Consider the following 13,272-nt stretch of genomic DNA (forward strand, 5'->3'; position numbering starts at 1 on the left):
ATCAGACAATTTTAATTAGTCAGCATATAAAACATCCTTCATCTAATTTTACATACATAGGATGAACATTATTGTGAAGAGCAAAAGGAGGCATTAAAAACAATCACAACAGGACCACACATGCAAACATGGACTATCCAGGGTAAAACAGGACTTGTGGCCAACCCGCATATACATCAATATTTGAAACAGTTCTTCTCTAGTCCTCATATTTTTTATTATATTGGAATGTGGCAAGGATATTGTTCACTTTCTTTTTTATACTGAGAAGTAAATTTATTCAAGTTTCTTGAAAAATAATCTTACATTCTAAGTCTCCGCTAATCTGTTTTGAAGCTCATCATGTATTTTATTTCTATGAAACTGAGATGTAGGCTTTCCACATAGCTATATTTTTGTGAATCCTCCAGATGATTATTTAAAAATACCTACAGTTTTTCCCACTATTTCAACATTTATTCAAAGACATTTAGTTTTATTTTGAAAAACTTCGAAGTTTATTTTGGAATAAAAGTGTCAGTTTTTCCCCAAAATTCTCCAAGTTTTAGTAGAACAATGGATTTACCTTTTAGAAGAACATTGAGTATCTGAATATATCAACACTTTACTGTTGATTATCAGATGTCTAAACTGACAATCTCCGTCTCCCACCCATGAGTCAGTTGCCTGCCTAATTTATGTGTAGACAGAGATGTAGAAACATAGATAGAGAGAGATCAGTGATAGATAGATAGTGCTGGGGCTTAGAACACAATATCCCAAAATATGGCACTTTGGTATGCTGAGTAGTTGGAACTGAAGGAGACTGGAAAGGCTTCAGAAACAAGAAGTTCTCACTGACCTTCTCCAACCCTCCTTTCTCCTTTCCCACTTCCCCTCTGAGCAGATCATAGAAACTAGAACTCTTCATCCCAAAGCAATTCATAAAACCTGTAAGTGTCACTCTTTGCCCTTTTCCCTTTTCTTCTGAAGACCCTCATATGACAAGCATCCTGTCCTATACCCAGAGGAAAGAATGCCAAACAGAGGGGCCAGAAAGAATCTGATTAAACAGGACTTCATAAGTTCCCCTAGTTTATGACCATTAGATCGTAACCTTTTTGTCCAATTACATTTCTACGTGGTTGTCCATTCTTCATTGAACCTAAACATAAAAGTACACAGTTTTCCCTGTGTCTTTAGGTCTTGATTTCGGAAGGCTCCTTATCACATACAACTTTAATTAAATACATTTGTTATGCTTTTCTTTTGCTAACTTGTCTTCTGTATTGAAGTGTCAGCCATGACCTTAAAAGGTATTACCTTCTCACTTTCTACCCCTACAGTTTCTGGCACCCAACATTGAGTGGCTGAGGCACTTGACTCACTCCAGAGCCTGCAGTTGAGATCCTGGGATAACTGACAAAAAGCCGGAAAAAAGGTTAAAAAAAAATGTTTTTACCAAGGTCAGTATTTCGGGATCTCTGCCTATAGTGCCCGTGAAGGGAAAGTGGAAGGTAAAAATTTATCTTTATCCTTTCCTTTCCAACTTCAGGTTAGCAAAAGAAAATATTTGTTTGAATTGTAATTTGTGTGTAAATTTGGTTTGGGCATACTCATTTGTTATTAATCCTTTAAATAAATGTGTTGTGCTTTTCTCTTGTTAACTTGACTTTTGTTACAGGGTGTTGGGTATCGACCTTGGAATGGGTGAGAAAGAAGGACCTTGTTGTCCCTAATTTCATAGACAGATGATGGATGCATTTTATGGGTCTAATTCAAACACACATGGGACGAATTGGTTTGAACACTCCAGATTTTAAGAGGGCTCATTTTGCTCCAGTTTTAAATTTAATTATATTTAACATGGTGTTATATATTTATTTTTCTCCTACTATACATATATTTGTAAGATGTCTGAAATTCTTTGGAAGTAGGAGAAGTACAAAAAAAAATGACCATATACAAGGTTGTGATGGGGGGAAGGAACCAGGGGGTTTAGAACTGGGAAATTCAGAGGTTTAAGCAATGGTCCCCTGGGAGTGAAGATGACACCACATTCGCAAGAAATGGAGAGGATGTCTAGCATGTGATCCTCCAGTCTGAATTATAAGGTCTCCTTGATTTATCTATTTTTCCCCTGTATTTGGGTGCAAATATTAGCTTCCCATTCTGCTCTAGTGTACATGGTTGCTTAAGGTAAGAGCACTAAGGAATTTCTGGAATACCTGTTCTTCAATAAAGTCATCAGCCATTTATGAACATTCTGCTCTAACTTGTTGGCATTGGAAAGTCATTCTGGATTTTTGAGTGGGTAATGACATGATACAATATGCCTTAGTAAGATTAACTCATCAGTGAGTAAAACAATAACAGCTAACATTTTATGTCATGCTTGCTCTTACTGGATACTATTTTATATCTACTCCATCACCGAATCTTCAAAAGAACTATATGTGAAATAGATACTTTTATTATCTCCATTTTCCAGACAAAGAAATGGGAGCTATTTCTGTTGAAATAACTTGCCAAGTTCATATTACTATAAAGAGGTAGAGCTAACAGTCAAACCCATGCAGTAAAGTTCTAAAGCTTGTCTAATTATCTGCTACATGGTCAGGACTAGATTGACTAGAAGGAGATACTGAAAGCAGGAAAACTATGTAACAGATTATTGCATAGTTCAGACATAAGAGGATGAAGCAAGGGGAAAGAAAAGGCAAGGGTGGTGCTGCAAAGGAAGAGACAGTAGGATCGTGAAATTCTTTGAAGTTGTCAGTTTGTAAAGAGAACAAAGATATTTGGCTTCATTAATAGGAGTAATGTGGCTGGTAAAAAAACACTGAAAAAAGTGAGACTGTTACCAGGCACAGTGGCTCACGCCTGTAATCTCAGCACTTTGGGAGGCTGACAGGGATGGATCACCTGAGGTCAGGAGTTCAAGACCAGCCTGGCCAACAAGGTGAAACCCTGTCTCTACTAAAAAAAAACAAAAACAAAAACCTACAAAAATTAGCCTGGTGTGGTGGTGCATGCCTGTAGTCCCAGCTACTCGGAGGCTGAGGCAGGAGAATTGCTTGAACTCTAGAGGTGGAGGTTGCAGTGAGCCGAGATTGCACCACTGCACTCCAACCTGGACGACAGAGCAAGATTCAATCTCAAAAAAAAAAGTGAGACTGTTGAGTGAGGGAATAACTTCTTTCTGGGTATTTGGAATTTTAGAAAAATCTAGAATGAACAAAGAAAGTTGGTGTATTAATCTTGTTTACGAAGCAAAATGAAACACTCAAATAAATGTTAGCTGTTTCTCCATTATGTTCCACTTCACTGTGAGGAAATCACATTGGTGGAATGTATAGGATGTCTCCTCACAAGAATCATTAAAAAAAAAAAAAGTATAATTTTGTTGCAGAAATGAAAAGAACAGACTCCTAAAAACTTAATTTGTTCAAGGTCACACACCTTGTGAATAGCCAAATCTTTTCTGTTTCCTTGATAATTAATAATTATACATCAGAATAATCGTCACTAATGATGATTTTCAATCCCTTAGGCAAGGAGAGCTCAGAGTGTGAAGAAATGTGGAGAAAAGTAATGAATAAACAAACGAATAGATCTATGAATGGATAATATGTAAGTTTTAAGAATAAAAGAAATCTCCACCTGAAATTCTCTTTTCCTACTTCTTCATTAAACCATGTAGGTTCTTTTGTTCAAAGCATTACTCAAAACTTACCCTTTATTTAAAAAAAAAAAACAACTTTCTAAATGGAAGATCATTTGTCTCTAATTCCTTTGGATTTAGGTGTTTGGGGTTTTGTTTTTGTTTTTGTTTTTGTTTTTAAAGCGACCCTTAAAACACATTGATGTGATCTCAAGATATTTCTACTAAGCGCCTATATAGGGGTTGGGTATAATCTTGTTCAGGAACTACAGCTATCCCAGAGAAGTGGGCAGCAACTTTAGACCTTCAGTTTATTTGGAAATCTCTGTTAGGCCATATTTTATGATTCATTGGGCAAACATATCTTATATACTGCATGAGTTTTTGTATTTGTGTGAATATTGACTTATCCTTTAGCTTTTAAGGCACTAGTTGCAGGAACAGAGATTTCTTTCTGCTAAATGAATCTTGACAGGTGAACTTTACATTGTTTGAAGGCATTTTAATTCCTTCCAGATATACATTAATTTATCTAGTTTATTGACTGGAAGTTATAATTGAATTGCAAAATGAGAGCAATATGTTCTTTTCCTTCTCACAGATTCATTTCCATCGGAGTACATCGTCTTCAACAACAGGTGACCAACTCACTAGGTAAGTGTGAGGATTAATAGGGCTTGGTCATGTTTATATAATTTTCAAAGCTCTCATTAGAAAAGTGCTATGGTGGCCCTAAAAAGTTGGTCTTCATCTACCTGTGCTCAGGCTAAGAATCTGCTTTCATAAACCCAACTTTTTCCCAAAGATACTGAGGAGTAGTAACCAGCTGTTTTCCAAATCAAGTTAACATGTCCTGAAGACCAGTTTAAATTATAGCTGATGTTACTAGAACAGAGGTCTTCAAATTTTAGCATGACTCAGAATCACCTGGAGACCTGTACTCCATCGCTAGAGTTTCTGATTCAGTAGGTCTGGATGGAGCCTGAGAACGGGCATTCTAACACATTTCCAGGTGGAAGGGTTTCTCCTGGCCAGGGCATCACACTTTATGAACCACTGCCTAGGAAGGTGCTGTCTTAGCAATGGGACTGCAAGAGCAATAGTATCAAAGAGAAATTGTAGAAACTTCTCTAGAGAGATTAAGATGTGGTCATTTAAAATCAGATCTGGTTTTCTTGTTTTCTTATTGTTTATTTGTTTGGAAGGAAGTTGTGAACTAAAAAACAGAGATTGCTCCTAATACTCTTGTCTTGATCTAGAGTTACTTGATTAAATTTCTGTCGGTGTCTGTGTCTGAATCCAGTACCTCTACTCTCACATCCTCTCCCTCAACCAAAACCAAAAGTAAAACAAAACAAAGCAAATATCTAAACAAAATGCTGTGGTCTCTTACCAGCACTTAAAAAGTTAACAACAGTGCCAAATAGAATTGCTCAAGGCAGTGGAGTTTAAACCAGCATTTGGAAATGCTGTGAGAACACAGATAGTTTAAACTGTGGAAGAGGCCTGAGGAAATAACAGAGGAAAACTTTCCGTCCGAGGTTCCGGTTGCCAAGGAGTTTGTGTAGGTTGCTGGAGACCTCACCCCTCCGTAGCTCCTCTGTCACTCACTGTGTCCCTGGGAAGCCTTGGACTCAGCAACCAGCGAAAACTCAAAAACTCTGCCTTTGATCTCACTAGGATGAAATGCCCCAGAGAGCTTTGGTTTCTAAAACATGGATGTTTCTGATCATACAGACAGTAGCAGAGCCTAGACTCCAATTCCTAGAATTCGGCCTGATTATGACCTAGGTGGAAAAGTTGAGATTAGAGAAAACCAAGTAATGGATCCCCCTGGAGGTGCAGGAGAGAGGGAGGAAGGACTCACACACCCTTAGACCCGGCTCAGATGTCGGGTGGCTTGACACTTCAAGGTCACTCCTGCTATGTTCCTGAAACCCAGTTCTGTGTGAATCCCCTTTTTTGAGAGTTGAATCACCTCCTACAGGTAGAAAATGACACACAGATGAAATGGTTTTTGGTTCTGGATACATTTTATCTTTAGCCGTTTCACATTTTGCCCTTGCAGGTCTGAATCCAATTCTAACCAGAAGCAAATATGTCCATTTTCCTTTCCCCAACAAAGAAGAATCCTTCAAGCTGCAGTGCTTAATCAAACTTTTACCTAGTTCAGATCAGCGCTTCTCACACTTTAATGTATGTAGATATGAATAACCTGGGGATCTTGCTAAGAAGCATGGGCTAATTCTGTAGGCCTACAATGGGGCCTGAAATTCTGCCTTTCTAACAAACTCCCAGGTGATATAGAGACTGCTGCTCTGAGGACCAGGCTTTGAGCAGCAAGGGGATGAGTTTTCAACTTTGGCTGCCCAATAAGATCACTCTGAGAGGCTGACTGCTGGTTGATGGTTTTTAAGACTAACATTCAGGTATCCAGAGACTGGTCTGGAGTGGGGCTTCATATTCCTTAAGAACTTCCTCGTTTATTTATGATTATGCAACCAGGATTGAGAAAACAAATCCAAATGAATGTTTTTCAAACTGTGAGTAGCAATCATTAGTGGATCAGAATCAGAAATAACATTTAAAATATTATTTAAATGAAACAGAACGGAGTCAGAACACAGCGGAGCACATTAGAATAGTGTAAGTACTGTTTCGTGAAACTTTTTAGCTATGTACCTATGTGACTATAAAGCTCTCAATGTATATTATGAAGAATTAGAGTCAAAAAACTTTGAAAATCTGTTGCAACTACTTAACTCTGTCATTGTAGTACAAAATTAGGCACAGACAACATGTAAATGAATGGACATGGCTGTGTGAAATTTGCATTTCATATAATTTTTACGTGTCACAAAATATTTTGTATTGATTGCTTTTCAACAGTTTAAAAATGTAAAACCATTCTTAGCTCATGGGCTCTACAGCAAAAGAGCAAATTGGCCAGCTTGGCGCTTGGGGCTTGTATAGGTTGTTGGCCTCTTACCTAGATTGAGGTATATTCTTTTTTTGGACCCTAAACTTGATTTTATCAGTTCAGTTATAACAAATTGCCTCAGGCTTGGTCCCAAATTAGTCTTCTATTCTGATTCTACTGCATCCTTTGTATTTTGATTAAAAACACCTGTATGTAGAGGCCAGGCCTTTTGTGGTTGTTAGTAATAACAATAATTGTTGCTGTTAAAACAAGATAGTATGATACTTTGGGCTTTAAAAATCCATGTCAAAATCCTGTATTAAATATGCAAAATAGTTTTGGCTAAGAATAACTGAGTAACTGGATAAAATATGTGTCTTCCCACCACTTTATGTAGCAGCATTTCACTTTGATAATAAAATCTCAACACTTCCATTAATAAATTGGCAGTTTATCCTAAAGAATAGATGTTTTAAAAGGTGTGCTTTCCAAATGAACAATTGATGACATATAATGATCAAATGCAAGTAAGTTCCTTACAGGAAAATATGATTCTTTTTTACTATTGAACAGAAAACTAAACAATTTCAATGAAAGCCATGGTTTCATTGGGGTTTCAAAAGGGAAACATGCTTCCCTTTTCTCAGTTACTGGGCATATTATACATTTTGTAGTAACTTGTTGGAGCATTCTATTTTAAGCTTTTCAAGGGACCAAAGTTAAAAGCTTAGGCCTTGGGTAACTTTTTGGGGTGGCAGAGAGTGTCCCACTCATTTTTGGCTACAATTGTAAGTATTTATTGCATTTCCACTGTGTACTTGGTAGTTGGCTCACCCCTTGAAGAAATGGCAGTTAAAAATGCAAACTTCCCCTGTAATCCCAGAACTTTGAGAGGCTGAGGCAGGAGGATTGCTTGAGGGCAGGAGCTCGAGACCAGCCTGGGCAAAATATTGAGACCACCCCCGCCAACCCACCATCTCTACAAGAAACAAAGCTAACAACAACAACAACAAAAATTAGTCAGGTGTGGTAGTGCATGCCTGTATACCTGTAGTCCCAGCTACTTGGTAGGCGGAGGCAGAAGGATCACTTGAGCCCAGGAGTCGGAGGTTACACTGAGCTATGATGGCACCACTGCACTTCAGTTGGAGACAAAGCAAGACCCTGTCTCAAAAACAAACAAACAAACAAACAAAAAACCCATGGCTTGTGAGCACACAGAGCTTACAAGATTGTAAGCAGATGATGGCAGAGGCCACTCTTAGGCAGTTACAGATAAATCCGTAATTACCAACTGTAATAAAACCAAATGTAAATGCTGTGAAGAGTGTGTTAGACACGACTCAGTTTTTAACTAGGTGTTTCACGGGAAGTATCTTTGAGGCGTAACACTTTAGCTTTTATACAGCTTTTTGTAAAAAATATAACTTTTATATAGGGTGGGTACATGAACAGATTTCCATTTTAATCTCCGAGAAGGTCAAAATTCATGTTTGGTCATCTTCAAGTACCAACAGAGTACGGGCATGTGGTAGAACTCAATAAGCTTTCACTATTGCTGTTAAATACTCAGAATTACTTTGGCTATTGTTTCAAAAACAGATAAGGAGGGGTGTGCAAAAAATGAAAGTGGAAAGACCTGTTGAAAGATGTTGCAAGAAATGGTGGTATTTTGGACAAGAGTGCCATTGGTAGAGATGGGGCAAAGAAGAGAGTCATGATGTACTTTAGAGATAGAATTAACAGCATTTTGTTATTATAGGGAGGTGAGGAAGGGGGAAATTAAAAGTCATTCCCAGACTGTGTGAAGAGAAACATGAAAAAAGACTCAGGTTTCATGAGATGGATTAACCAGTTTTGAAAACTTTGCATTTGAGATGTTTATGAAGTAATCAGTTGGGGACAACCAAGTAGACAGTGGAATATACAGACCTGGAAATCAGAGAGAGGACTAGGATAGAAGTACAAATGTGGGAGTCGCTGGGCTGTGCATAGTATTTTCTTTATTTTTTGTAATGAGTGCTAATTCAGTACCTACTATGTATCAGGCACTGTTCTAGCTATTAGGAATATATAGAGAAAGAAAAAACAACAAAGTTTCATATGAAGTCTTTTGAAGATAGAGTAGTCACACTGACCAGAACATATAGTTAGAGACAATTGGAAAAAGGAGCATTTTAAGAAGTTGACAGCCTGGGCATGGTGGCTCACATCTGTAATCCCACTGCTTTGGGAGGCCAAGGCAGGAGGATCACTTGAGGCCAGGAGTTTAAGACCAGCTTGGGTACATGGTAAGACTCCATCTACACCAAAAAGGAAAAAACAAAATTAGCCAACCATGGGGGTGCAGCATCTGTAGTCCCAGCTACTCAGGAGGCTGAGAACAGAGGATTACGTGAGCCCAGGAGGTCGAGGTTGCAGTGAGCCATGTTCATGCCACTACACTCCAGCCTGAGCAACAGGGCTAGACCCTGCCCCAATCAATCAATCAATCAATATCTGAAAAAGTGTGCTCCAGATAAAGGGGACAGCAACTGTAAAGGCCCTCAAGGTGAAGTGCATTTGATGTGCCTAAGGAGTTCCTAGAGACCGGTATGTTAGCAGTGAAGTAAGCAAACGAGAAACTAGAAGAAGGAAGGGTCTGAATCACGCAGACCCTTGTAGTCCATGGTATATTTTTCTAGATGTGATGGCAGTTACTGGAGGATTTGAACAAGGAAGTTATGTAATCTAGCTTATGTATCTTTAAAATTCTATCTCCACTGAGAGTAGATTGTGTGGGTCTACTGAGGAGCAGCGAGATCCACTAAGAAGTTCCTCGAGTGCTCCCATTCATATAGCATGTCAGGGCTATGTGTTGACTTATGCTCCCAACGTTCATATGTTGAAGATCTCACTCCCCTCATCTAATGATATTTGCACAAGGGCCCTTTGGAAGATAATTAGGTTTCAATGAGGTGTTCAGGGTAAGGCCTCATGATGAGATTAGTGCCCTTAGAAACAGAGGCATCAGAGAGCTCTCTCTCTCCCCCCCCCATCCCTCTTGTGAGGACACAGCAAGAGGACAGCCATCTGCAAGACAAGTAGAACGTCCTCACCAGAACTTGACTATGTTGGCACCCTGATCTAAGACTTCCAGCCTCCAAAACTGAGAGAAAATAAATTTCTATTGTTTATGCCATTCAGTGATAGTTTGTGATGGCAGCCTGAGTGGACTAATACAATTAGAAAGAAAAAAAAATCTCTGGGGGGTGGTAGAGACCAGAAATACCCACTTACTGTGTTAGCTTGTCTAGCATTATGCAGAGTTCCAATTCCCAATGTGAGTTGGCTTGGCTTGAAAAAAAATTACTGTGAATTTGAATAAGATTCAGTTCCTGAACAGTACAGACAAAAGAACAGCTCTAAGCTCTGGCAGCTTGCTTTCCTCCTGTCAGTTTCTCTGTCTTATTCATTTATGGTCTCTGAAAAAGGCCCAGGCAAAAATGTAAAGAGAGCAGTTTCACAGGTTGTAGGATTAGTCAATTCTCCAAGGAGATTCAAACTCCATCTGCTGCTATTTATTAGATCACTCTGCGCCATAAAAACCTATTGATGAGTGGTAGCCAATGATATGCCATTACAACAATAGAGATAATGCAATAGCCATGTCATAAAATGGTTACCCCTCATCACAGCTATGTTTCAATTGTTCCTCAATGCACTGAGCACATTAAAGGGCTGTATTCCACCCGCCAAACAATTCTGGTGCAGGAGCTCCTTGGAGGCACCTGCTGTGAGTGAAAGGTAATATTGTGATGATTATTACTGCTTGGAGAGCGATTGCACAGACACATGCCAACTGCCTGTGCCAGTGCTGGACTATGTAACAGAGTGGATCTAAATTAAACTGAAAATGAAATCAGTTAACTTTAAATTGTTTAAGTTTCCCAACCAAGCAAAATTGCAAGTAGGGTGACTTACCCTGTTTAATTTTGTGACTATACTTTTGGGGACCAGCTGGAATGCGGCTGCATTGAGGCATATAGCGTCCACTTTTTCTTCTGAGGAGTGAAAAAGCCTGGAAAAAAAAATCCATTTATTTTCTGGATGCTTGTACCCATCCAGTCTTATTTCTCAATCCAGATCACTGAAGAAAGGCATCTTCCCCCCACCATATTAAGTGAATTACACTGATTTCAAATAACTTTCCCAGAGCTGAGTCAAACCTGCAGCCCACACTCATTGGCCAACTGATCCTAGCTCTGGGATAGCTCAGAAGCCAACAAGTAGCCCCCAGATCTCGCGGATTCTACCCCAACCTTTGTAGTCCCAGCACAATGTCCACAAAACCTGAAGGAGTCCTAAAATCCAGAGCCTCAGAACCCCAAATGGGATCGCTACAGTCCTAAATCTGTGATTCTACCCTCATGCCAGTCTGTTTCTATTCTCTCCAATACCATCTGCTCAGGGAACCCACTGAGAGGGAATGTGCCCTTTCCTAATGTTGCTCGGTTCTAAAGGAGCTACAGTGAGAAAGTTGCTGAGGTTTTCCCAAATACTAGTTAAAAAAAAAAAAAAGAAAAAGATGAGGTTTGGATTAGAGGACAGAATGTCAGAATGTTCAGCAAATATCCATGTGCCCTCCACGTTCCCCAGCCTCCCTGAAGGCGAGATCTGGGCCATGTGACTAGTTCTGCAAATAGGATAAGGACAGAAGGAGCAGAGACACTTCCAGATCTGGCCTCTCAAGACACCCCATCCTCCAAACCTTCCCCTGCCTTCCCACTTGGAGACAACTGGCCCAACTGTATAACTACAAAATGGTGGAAGCTGTCAGATCTGTATTAGACCAGAATGTGAGCAAGAAATATAGATATCTTTGTTGTATGAAACCACCGAGGCTGCAGGAGTCTGTGTTTTGTTGCTGTCTGCACTGATAATCCTGAATATAGACTGTCTTCTGGCTACCTCACTGAATTCGTATTCAGGTACTGTACCTTGCGGTTTGGCCAATCTGATCCATGATTTTGAAGTCCTGGAAGCAACCATCTTTACTATATCCAAGAAGCAGTATTCTCAAAGTTGGTATAAATGGGAGAGAAAACTCAATTAAATGCTTAGTTAAATGCATTATGCATTACTGACTATATGTCCAAAGCAGTGAGCTGAAAATTGGGGTAAACACCAGAAAAGTACAAATCATATTCAAGGAAGTGACCTGAGAGGCAAGGAGCATTTCCAGATAAAGCAGTTAAATAACAATGGTCCTCATAACGAAATGCAGAATATGGGAAGACCAGTGTGGGTTGGACGTACCTAAAGATTCTTCAGGTGTAGAGGGCCTTGGAGGTCAGGTGTGATGGGCTGAATTGTGCTCTCCTCCCCCAAATTCATCTGTTGAAGCCCTAACCTTTGGCATCTCAGACTGTGACTGAATTTGGACATAGGGAATTTAAAGGGGTAGTTAGTTAAAATGAGGTCATTAGGGTGAGCTCTAATTGATATGACTAGCGTCCTAATAAAAAGAGGAAATTAAGACATAAACACACCCAAGGGAAGATCATACAAAAACACAGGCAGAAGATGGCCATCAACAAGCCAAAGAGGCTGGGCCTGGTGGCTCACGCCTGTAATCCCAGCAGTTTGGGAGGCTGAGGTGGGCGGATCGCTTGACCCTAGGAGTTCAAGACCGGACTGGGCAACTGGCAAAACCCGATCTCTACCAAAAATACAAAACAAAATTAGCCGGCCATGGTGGCTTGCGCCTGTTGTCCTAGCTACTCAGGAGGCTGAGGAGGGAGGATCGCTTGAGGCCAAGAGGCAAAGATTGCAGTAAGCAGAGATCACATCACTGCACTCCAGCATGGGCAACAGAGTAAGACCCTGTTTCAAAAAAAAAGAAAGAAAGAAAAAGAAACCTACCCTGCTGATACCTCAATCTCAAACTTTTAGTCTTCAGAACTGTGAGAAAATAAATTCCTGTTGTTTACGACCCCCAGCCTGTGATACTGTGCTGTGTGGTAGCACTCGCAAACTCATGCAGGCACAAGTTTCTCCAGAGAAAGAGTGAGACAGTAGTCTATGCAGTATTATTTTACTGAGCTAAAGCACAATGGGGAGAATAAACATCATAAATTTGGAAGAAAGTAGGGAGAATATCTTCCCTGAAGATATTGAGAATTATAATTGGATGGATAACTTGGAGTAATATTTGCGAGGGTCTTTATTCCCTGATTGAGAAATTTTGATATTATTCTACAAGTGATTTGAAGACTGCAGTACATAACAGTTTAAAAATATTACTTCAAAATCTCGAGGGTGGGGTCCAAACATTAGTATTTTTAACAAGCTTCCAGGTGATTCTGACAGACCGTCAGTAAATTTGAGAACCATGGGTATAAGCAGTTGGGAATTCCTAAAAGGATTGCATAGGCATTTTGCTGTATGGGTGATAGATAAAGAGGTAGGGGGCATGCAGATATTCCACAGTGGAGCACTCCTTTATCTCTGATCTAGTCCTACCCAGAATAATGGAAGCCTGCAACTAATGGGACTCAAAATATTAAATCCAGTGCCTCCTGGCATGTAAAAGTTCACCTCCACTTAGTTAACATTCATTCTTATTTCAAATAGCAAGCTTGTTTTTCTTTCCAAATTGTTTTATTGTTTTTAAATGTACATACAAAAAGTACCCCAAAATAAATAAATAATACTTGAATTATCACTA

The 13,272-nt window shown here is 39.5% G+C and overlaps 1 long non-coding RNA gene across 2 annotated transcripts; it reads right to left on the reverse strand.

Annotated features, from left to right (window-relative positions):
* Positions 1-7,615: 7,615 nt before the first annotated feature.
* Positions 7,616-12,707, reverse strand: LOC129059465 (uncharacterized). Of its 2 annotated transcripts, XR_008525381.1 has the most exons (4): positions 11,543-12,707; positions 10,527-10,623; positions 8,775-8,866; positions 7,616-7,727 (listed from the first exon to the last, which is right to left on the reverse strand). It is a non-coding gene; the product is annotated as an uncharacterized LOC129059465 (long non-coding RNA). The 2 variants fall into 2 exon arrangements; XR_008525380.1 differs by having other exon boundaries at positions 8,775-10,623.
* Positions 12,708-13,272: the final 565 nt, after the last annotated feature.

This window comes from Pongo abelii, chromosome 4 (genome assembly GCF_028885655.2).
Source record: "Pongo abelii isolate AG06213 chromosome 4, NHGRI_mPonAbe1-v2.0_pri, whole genome shotgun sequence".
NCBI classification, from domain to species: domain Eukaryota; kingdom Metazoa; phylum Chordata; class Mammalia; order Primates; family Hominidae; genus Pongo; species Pongo abelii.